The sequence below is a fragment of the Uloborus diversus genome, unplaced genomic scaffold (assembly GCF_026930045.1).
Source record: "Uloborus diversus isolate 005 unplaced genomic scaffold, Udiv.v.3.1 scaffold_420, whole genome shotgun sequence".
Taxonomy (NCBI): Eukaryota; Metazoa; Arthropoda; class Arachnida; order Araneae; family Uloboridae; genus Uloborus; species Uloborus diversus.
Window position 1 is genome coordinate 120,916 of NW_026558594.1, and position 7,988 is coordinate 128,903.

At 33.3% G+C, this 7,988-nt stretch overlaps 1 long non-coding RNA gene across 1 annotated transcript; it reads right to left on the reverse strand.

Annotated features, from left to right (window-relative positions):
* Positions 1–919: 919 nt before the first annotated feature.
* On the reverse strand, positions 920–6,897 carry LOC129233443 (uncharacterized). The gene is made up of 4 exons (XR_008581461.1): positions 6,866–6,897; positions 5,759–5,954; positions 5,069–5,136; positions 920–1,068 (listed from the first exon to the last, which is right to left on the reverse strand). It is a non-coding gene; the product is annotated as an uncharacterized LOC129233443 (long non-coding RNA).
* Between the last annotated feature and the right edge of the window lie 1,091 nt (positions 6,898–7,988).

Sequence of the window (7,988 nt, forward strand, 5' to 3'; positions counted from 1 at the left end):
TCATTGTTTTGGTGCATTGTATTCTATTGATTATTTCTTCCAAGCTCTTTGGAGAATGGAAAGTCCAACAATATTTTCCTAAAGCAGCTTGAAAAACACAAAAATACAGTTTAGGCATATTGCATTCCTTGAATGAAAATTTTTATTATCATTTTATGTACCTTCTTACTTGTCTATTTATGTTTATGACTTTCCATTTTTTAAAAAAATTACTAATATAAGAATTTAGTATAGCTATTATAAGAATTTAAAATGCAAAATTTTAGTTCACTGTGATAAAACTTTAAAGAGGTAGCCCTTTCATTAAACATATAATTGGAGATTTTCAAGTTTTAAGCAACAGCTTTGAATTTTCTTATAGCAAGTGGCTTGAAAAAATCCTCTTAGTAATGCAATTTAGAACTACTTGAACTAGCTGTTAATAAAATATCTTGCCTACAATGGAGCAGCTCCTGCACTGCTTATACATTTTCACATGTATTTTATTTATTCCTTTTAATAACTTTCCAAAACCTGAATATACATAGTACAACTTCTAGCCCAGTACATAATATTAAGATTGCAATCAAATTTTGTTTCCATTTAAAAAACAATTCAAAATTCTTATTCGCGATATAAAAAGTTGTCTAAATGAACATTCACATTTAAACAAGTTATTCTCAATTTATTCCCTGCATGTAAGCAATCAATATTAAACTGAAATACAGTCCCCCCCCCCAAGTTGATAAAACTAGTGCACAATTGGTTCTTATCAATACACAATAAAATTCTAACTGAAAATAATTAAATACATTAAGCCAGGACTTAGTTTTGCAAAAGAAAAAAAGAAATACAAGTAGCACAACATTCTTATATAATTTACCTGAATTTCATTTAATGGATTCCATGAAGTTTGATACAAAGAGCAGTACTAAAATAATACAATGAAACACCTTTATTAACAAATTTTATACAATAGATTTCTTTAATTGTTGGCTGTTTCCCTTATCAGCTAGTCTGCTGAATGCTTCAGCCAGGATTTCATTTTTCCTTGGTCATCTGCTACCTTCATGTTTTTTCCAATACCATCTGAAAAAGAATTAATGAAGAGAAAAAATCAGAATATTTTCAAAAACCACAAAAAAGGACAGCACAATATTAATGGGTTGGGGGGGGGGGGAGATAAAGAAAAACATTACTTGCTCAATACAGGAAAAAGTCATGCGATTTTATAAGCTATTGTACTAAGAAAATTCTTATTCCTGGCTTGTCAAAATATTGTCCTATTCCTTTAGTCCCCACTGTAAAATGAGTAATCAAAAGATTCATCCCCCTTCTCACAGGGGCGGATCCAGAAATTGTTGTAAAGGGAGTCATGTTTCAATGTCGAACGTTGTACCACCTACGTAAAAAAGTATCAGTTAAGTCCATCCCCCAAGGATGATGGCGCACCCCCTCACATGCTACAAGGCACCCCCCCCCCCCCCCTCCCCTAACCCAATGAGATCAAAATCCTTTCAATTATGCCCTACCAACCCCCTATTTTTTTCAATGTCGCAACCTGCACCATAGATCATATTTTTTCAAATTTTCATCATAAAAGTCATATTTCTTTTGGCAGATAGGCTGATCATGCTACCACAAGCTTTGAATATATGGCATTAAATTTACAAAATATTGGAAAAGCATAGACACACATGTGGTTTGAGGTGGAAGAGTGCTCTGAAAAAACCGTTGAACTCATTAGTCATGATTGTTATTTTGAAAATGAACAATTAGAAAACTCAAAATAGCAATAACCCCAGTAAACGAACCCAGTCACTCCTTTGAATTATGAGGCCCTGAGAAGAAATACCTTACAGAACGGGGACACACACACGTTAATATTCATTCCATGTACTATTTTTCACATCGAAAAAAATGAAGTAATAACAATCACAACAAATTACTGTCACAGAGACCCTCTCCTGAATCTGCCCTCCCCCCTCCCACGCCATTAACATTGCAAAAACCTAACAGGCACCATCATCAATGTTAAACTCAAAATCAAATCAAGAATGTCTTCCAGTTTAAAGCAAAGGCAATACTTACTACTACAGGGGTGGGGAGAGGGAGAACAACGCTTAGAAATTTCTAGCTTAATAGCCACTTTAGAAATAAATCCGCACCAAAAATTTTCAAAACTACTTCTTCAAAAGATGTTTTTATACACTTTTCTTATTGAAAACATTTCTATTACTATTTTATTTTTAATTTTTTTATTTATTTCGCAATTTCATTTGAAAGATGAAATTATTATTATTGAATAAGAATGTAAATAAGGTGTTTTATCTGCAGTATTTATTTTTATTGCATTTATTGTAAACATTTCTACAGAACAATGCAACATTTTCCTTTGAATTTTGAATACCAAACAAAAATACCAAAATTTTTTAAATTTGAAAGTACCAAACTCTTTTTACACATTTTATAAATGTCATAAAATAGAAATTTTAGAAATATTACTTCATATGTGCTTCAGTGGCGTGACGAAGGGGGAGAGGGGCTGAAAACAACCCTCATAAGCATTGGTTTTAATGAAAATGCAAATTATAATACAGCAGTTTATGCATATGAAAAGGCTGTTTTGATGGAGGAAAAAACCCCTTCAGAAGGTATTTTTGATCAAAAAAAAAAAAAAAAAAAAAAAACCCTCCAGAAGGTATTTCTGGCTGCGCTAGTCATCTGCTTAGATGAGTAAAGAGTAACTACATCTATCCTTTTGAGTGATTAGAAAACTTAGATCAGATTTTTTTTCTTTCATTGAAAGAAATACATTGTATTTTCACTTTTCATGTTAATGCTCTTTAAGTATCTATTGTAACAAAAAGCAACAGAACACAAAATATGAAATCAAACTTCATTGATCATATTGAATTTGCACAAGAAATATGTTTGGTAAAATTCTCCTTGAAACAAAAGTTTGGGTACAGCCCTAGCACATAGTGTACAACACGCAAGTGATTTCTTATTTAAAAGACGATTTTTATGGTTACAAAAAAAATATATATACGAGGCGTGTTTTTAAAGTAAGTTCCGTTTTTATATAAAAATAAGAACGAGTACAGATAGAGCTAAGTAATTTAGTGCACAAAAATCTACCACCCTTACGCTATTTTTCGACATTGCTCCCGTGATTTTCCAAGCATTTGTCATAGCGTGGTGCAGGTTTTTGTATACCTATTCGTAAAAAGTTACCGCCCGTTTAGTCAACCATGAGGACTCTTACAGGGCTTTGGCTGGGGCGTTTTTGAACATCCTCTGGTCTGCCCTCACCTCACTCGCAGCATCTTTCATTTGTTTCGGCATCTAAAGTCTTTCCTAGGTGATCTGTGGCACAACAGCAATAATGAGCTCAGAGAACATGTTATCCCTGGCTGACTACACAAGCGGCAATTTTCTATGAATAGGTATACAAAAACCTGTACCTCGCTATGAAAAATGCTTGGAAAATCACGGGAGCAACGTCAAAAAATAGCGTAAGGATGGTAGATTTTTGTGCAATAAATTTCTTTGCTCCATCTGTACTCGTTCTTTTTTTGTATCAAAACGGAACTTATTTTAAAAACACGCCTCGTACATAAAAATAAGCAATCGAAGTCGGAAGAAATGTCAATGTCTAAATAAAAAATAATTCATAAATGACCAATAATAAATAAATAACATTTACACAAATAAATGCAAAATTAAGTTACGAATATTGTAGTGGGAAAAAAGAAAAAAACAATCACTATTTCAAAAAATTAGTTATTGGAGGGGGGAGGCGAGTGGGCGGTTAGGGGTTTTGACGACTTTTTGCAGGGAAGTAACAATTTCAACACATGGCGATTGAAGAAATTGGTAAAAATTAAAAAAAAAGGCGAGAAAAGTAGTACAGAAAGCAAGTACAACTCAACAACACTCTGTTCAATCAAACATATACATCTTGAAAATAATAATTGGTGTAAACTGTAGAAAAATTCTTTAATGCAGGGAAGGGGGTCCTGACCGAATGGGAATGGTATTATTGAAACTGAAACAAACTACATCTTTGAATGCTTTTTTTTGGGGGGGGGGGGTCGCAGTTTAGGAGGCAATGCACCATTTCCCTTAAGGGATGGTCACCCCTTGAATATTCACTCAGTTTTATATAATAACTGTTTTCTGAGTGTAAGCTATTCAGAGTGAATGATATGGAATGCATTCTTGTCAGTTTGTTCACCAAACCCCAGCCCTCTCATACTTTCCATCTAAGTCGGCAGACTCTTGTCAGCCCTTCATTTAAGCCTGAGAACCCCCCTCCCCCAACAGTAAGATCTCTTGTAATTCCTCAGAATTTATTCATTGAAACCAAGCTTAACACAGACATGAGCATGCACTTGATTGACAACATAGTTGCTTTTGTGAGAGCATTAATTCAAAGTCATGGAAAAATATAAGTAGCAGATTTGCTACACTCACAATTATGTGCTAATAAATATAAAAAAAATACAGTATAACCCCGATTGAATAATTGTCAAAGGACTGGAGAAAGTTTTCGTTAAATAAGGATATCTTCAAATCAAGGAGCTTATACATTCAATGCAGTTAAATTCGGACCAGTGAAATGTATCGCTAAATTCAGGAAATCATTAAATCGGGTATCGTTAAAATCAAAGTTACACTGTATTTAAAATGATTTTTAAATATTCATTTTGGAACATTTTATACAGATACTTATGACTAAAAAACAGCTCTAAACCGAACTATAGGAAACTTAAAAAATAATAAAACAATCAAAGGACTTAATTAAAAATTCAGTTGCATGAAAAGAGAGAGATATGGGGGGAGGGGGAGCAAAATTAGAACTGTAACTCCCTTAGTTAAAATTTCAGTATGCATACATTAAAACATTTGTCACAATTTGATCTTCAAGAAACCTAGCTCAACACATAAGCAAAACATAAGTCAATCGATGGAAATAAAAGGTGAAAAGTGAGGTTAGATTTATATAATCTGACAAATAAAAACAAATATTATTTGCATTTGAAAGAAAGAAAAAGCATGAAAATTCAATACAAAAAGATATTACCTTTTAGACTTTAAAGTTAAAGTAGAAGCATTTCCAATTCTGCTCCTCGATCCCTTTAAGTTTTCTTCCTTAAAAAGGGGAAGAAAATTATATGTAATGACAAAAAGTACAATAGTATGTTAATATGTATTTGGTACTTCATTATAGTACCCCTTGAATCTTCTATATATGCTGCGTTGATATCACAATGTAGACAATTTTACATAGTTTATGAAAACTGAAAACAGGCCATCACTCATGCAGTGCTACCTACTGCTTACATATGGGTTAGAAAAATAATTCACTGGTTCAAGGGACCAGTAGGCAGGGCTTTATTTGGTTTAAACCACTGTAAAAAGCCGGCTTTTTAAAGAAAAATAATTTTTATGGTATTTTATTGTAATTTAATTAAAATGAAAATTATCTTTGTATCTTTAATGCAGTTACGACTGTATTATATCAAGTTCCATTAAACACTAATAAAATATTTGGTAGTTGTTAAATAAAGTCGTTCACAAAAACAAAACCTCGCTCTAATATTAAGAATATAGACTAGTTCAATGGAATTTAAACATTTATAAATAAATTTTAGTAAAATTCAAAAAATCACATGACACTGCTGCTGTCATACCAATCATTTGGTTCAGACTTTAAATAACAATGCATTACAATTTTGTAATAAAAAGGAGAAGAAAAAGTTTAATTTCATACACTATATCATGCACGTGAATGCAAGGGCCACCGAGACCCAAAGGCCTTGTTAGCTTGGGACAGGCATCCCCATAAAAATCGTAACATGACTCTGATTTCGAACCATGCCCAGTCAACCAGTTTTCGATTAGGGTGGCATGGAATCTTGTCAGCGCTGGTCAAGTCCATAAGAACGATGGCAAGCCTCCCTCTTCTCCTAAAAAGAGCAGACTAAGACTCCTAAAATTTCAATGGCTCTTGGTGACCTCGCAGACAAACTTTATGTAAATACTACTGAAGAAATTCTTCAGAAAAAGAGCATGATCATTGCATTAGTAAATTAAAAACTATACATGATTTTTTTTTTTTTTTGCGAATGACAAAAATAAAAAGGAAGTAAATCATCCTGAAAAATTTAAAACAGTTGAATGCAATAAAGTAATAAAACGATGCATAACAGCAAAATCTTTTCAGGTTTATTTACTCTTAAAAATTTGGTGTAATACTTTAAGGGAGTAAAATTACAGAATCATGACATAAACATCTTTAAGGAGAAAACCAAGCATGAGATAAAGAAAAATAATTTCAGCTTTGAAAAACAATAAAATCATTATTTTTATACATCATCTGCTTGCATTATAATACAGAGTATACGAATTTGCTTGCAATAAAACACATTATATTAATGTTAATCACAACTGTCTAATTTCATACCATAAAAAAAATATCGTTGTTAAATTTAGTATCAACAGAATCTGCAACAGTCGAAGTATCGGCATGATTGTGTATTTACATTACGTAACGAGCACCCTTTTTTTTTTTTCACATGCTGCAGGGACACGCAGAAAACAAAACAAAAAAACATAATGCTTTTCAATACTTCAAGAACGTATTCCTGTAAACATTTACACTAAACTGCCACAAACACAACGGACAAACAATGGAACACATCATATAGTTAACACTACATTTTAAGTAAAAACGCACACGAATATACATTAAAAGTTTGCTTTTTTTTCTTTCGGTGACGTTAAGGATTACTCTTAAACAAACATCTTTAAGAAAAGATGCACACAACGTTCTTATTGCATTTCTATACGTAATAAACAAAAAAATATTTTTACTTACCTTTCATGCTTGCAAAAACATGGCCGAACGGCGAGCGGGAGCTCAGAGAGACAACGCTGGTTTAGAATGCCGCGCATGAATATCTCGAAATAGAATCAAAAATAAAATTACCGTTGGAAGCTTAAATTTTTTCTTTATTTCATCCATGTTTCTTCGTTACAATGTGTTTCGAAACAAAAAGACGCGATTTTAAACCTTTCAATAATTTATTTATTTATTTCTTGCTAAGGAGTATATTTTTACGCGGAATATCTTGATGAAGTGTAAGTGTAAAAAGGTTCGGCGTCGCATAGACGGCATGAAGTCCGTCGCCAGGACGACCCAGGGACCAGGGTAGAGGGCTGGAACCCGGGTTGAGTAAAAGGGTCCTCAAATGGTCACTGTTATGTCGTCCTAGGGACTGACTAAACTGACGCTATAAGACCAAACTTGAAATACACGGTTTTAATTAGTAATTAAACTTTTTTGAAGTAAAATATACGTTTTTCATCTATTTCCGACAATTTTATCATCTTTTGACTCATTTTCTGCGCTAAATTTTACTAAAAATAAAATTAAAGGCGTCCTGTGGACATCATATTGAAGCGCCCTCCAGACGTCAAACATACGACCAGTATGGGACGTCTCGCCGACCAGTTCTGCTGAGTGGGCAGTGGCGCATCCAAAATAGTTTTAGGAGAGCACTCTCAAAAAATTCTCGCTTCTGCTGGAGGGTGGGGGTTAGAAGGGATTTGGGGGTTCTCCCCCGGAAATTTTTTGGAATAATAGTCCTAAGAACGCAGTTTTATTAGACGGTCTCTGGTGATGCCGCAGCGGAAATTTTTAGAAATTGAAATCTTAAAAAGGCTATTATTGGCTATATTTGTTAACGTTAATGTAATGATAGGAATGTGACTTTTTGAAGTTGCCCCCGATTAACTTTTTTTTTTTAAATAACGAAACCTATCACCCCTATACCCATTTTATCCAAATGGACTAAAAACGCAGTTTTGGACTAACTTCGATGATATTACGGGCAGGGCGGTTCAATGGCTCTCTCCAAAAACTATTTTGCAATTAAAGTCCTAAAAAACGAAGTTTTAAAGAGATATTCATTGATTCTATTGGAGGGATTTAAATGCTC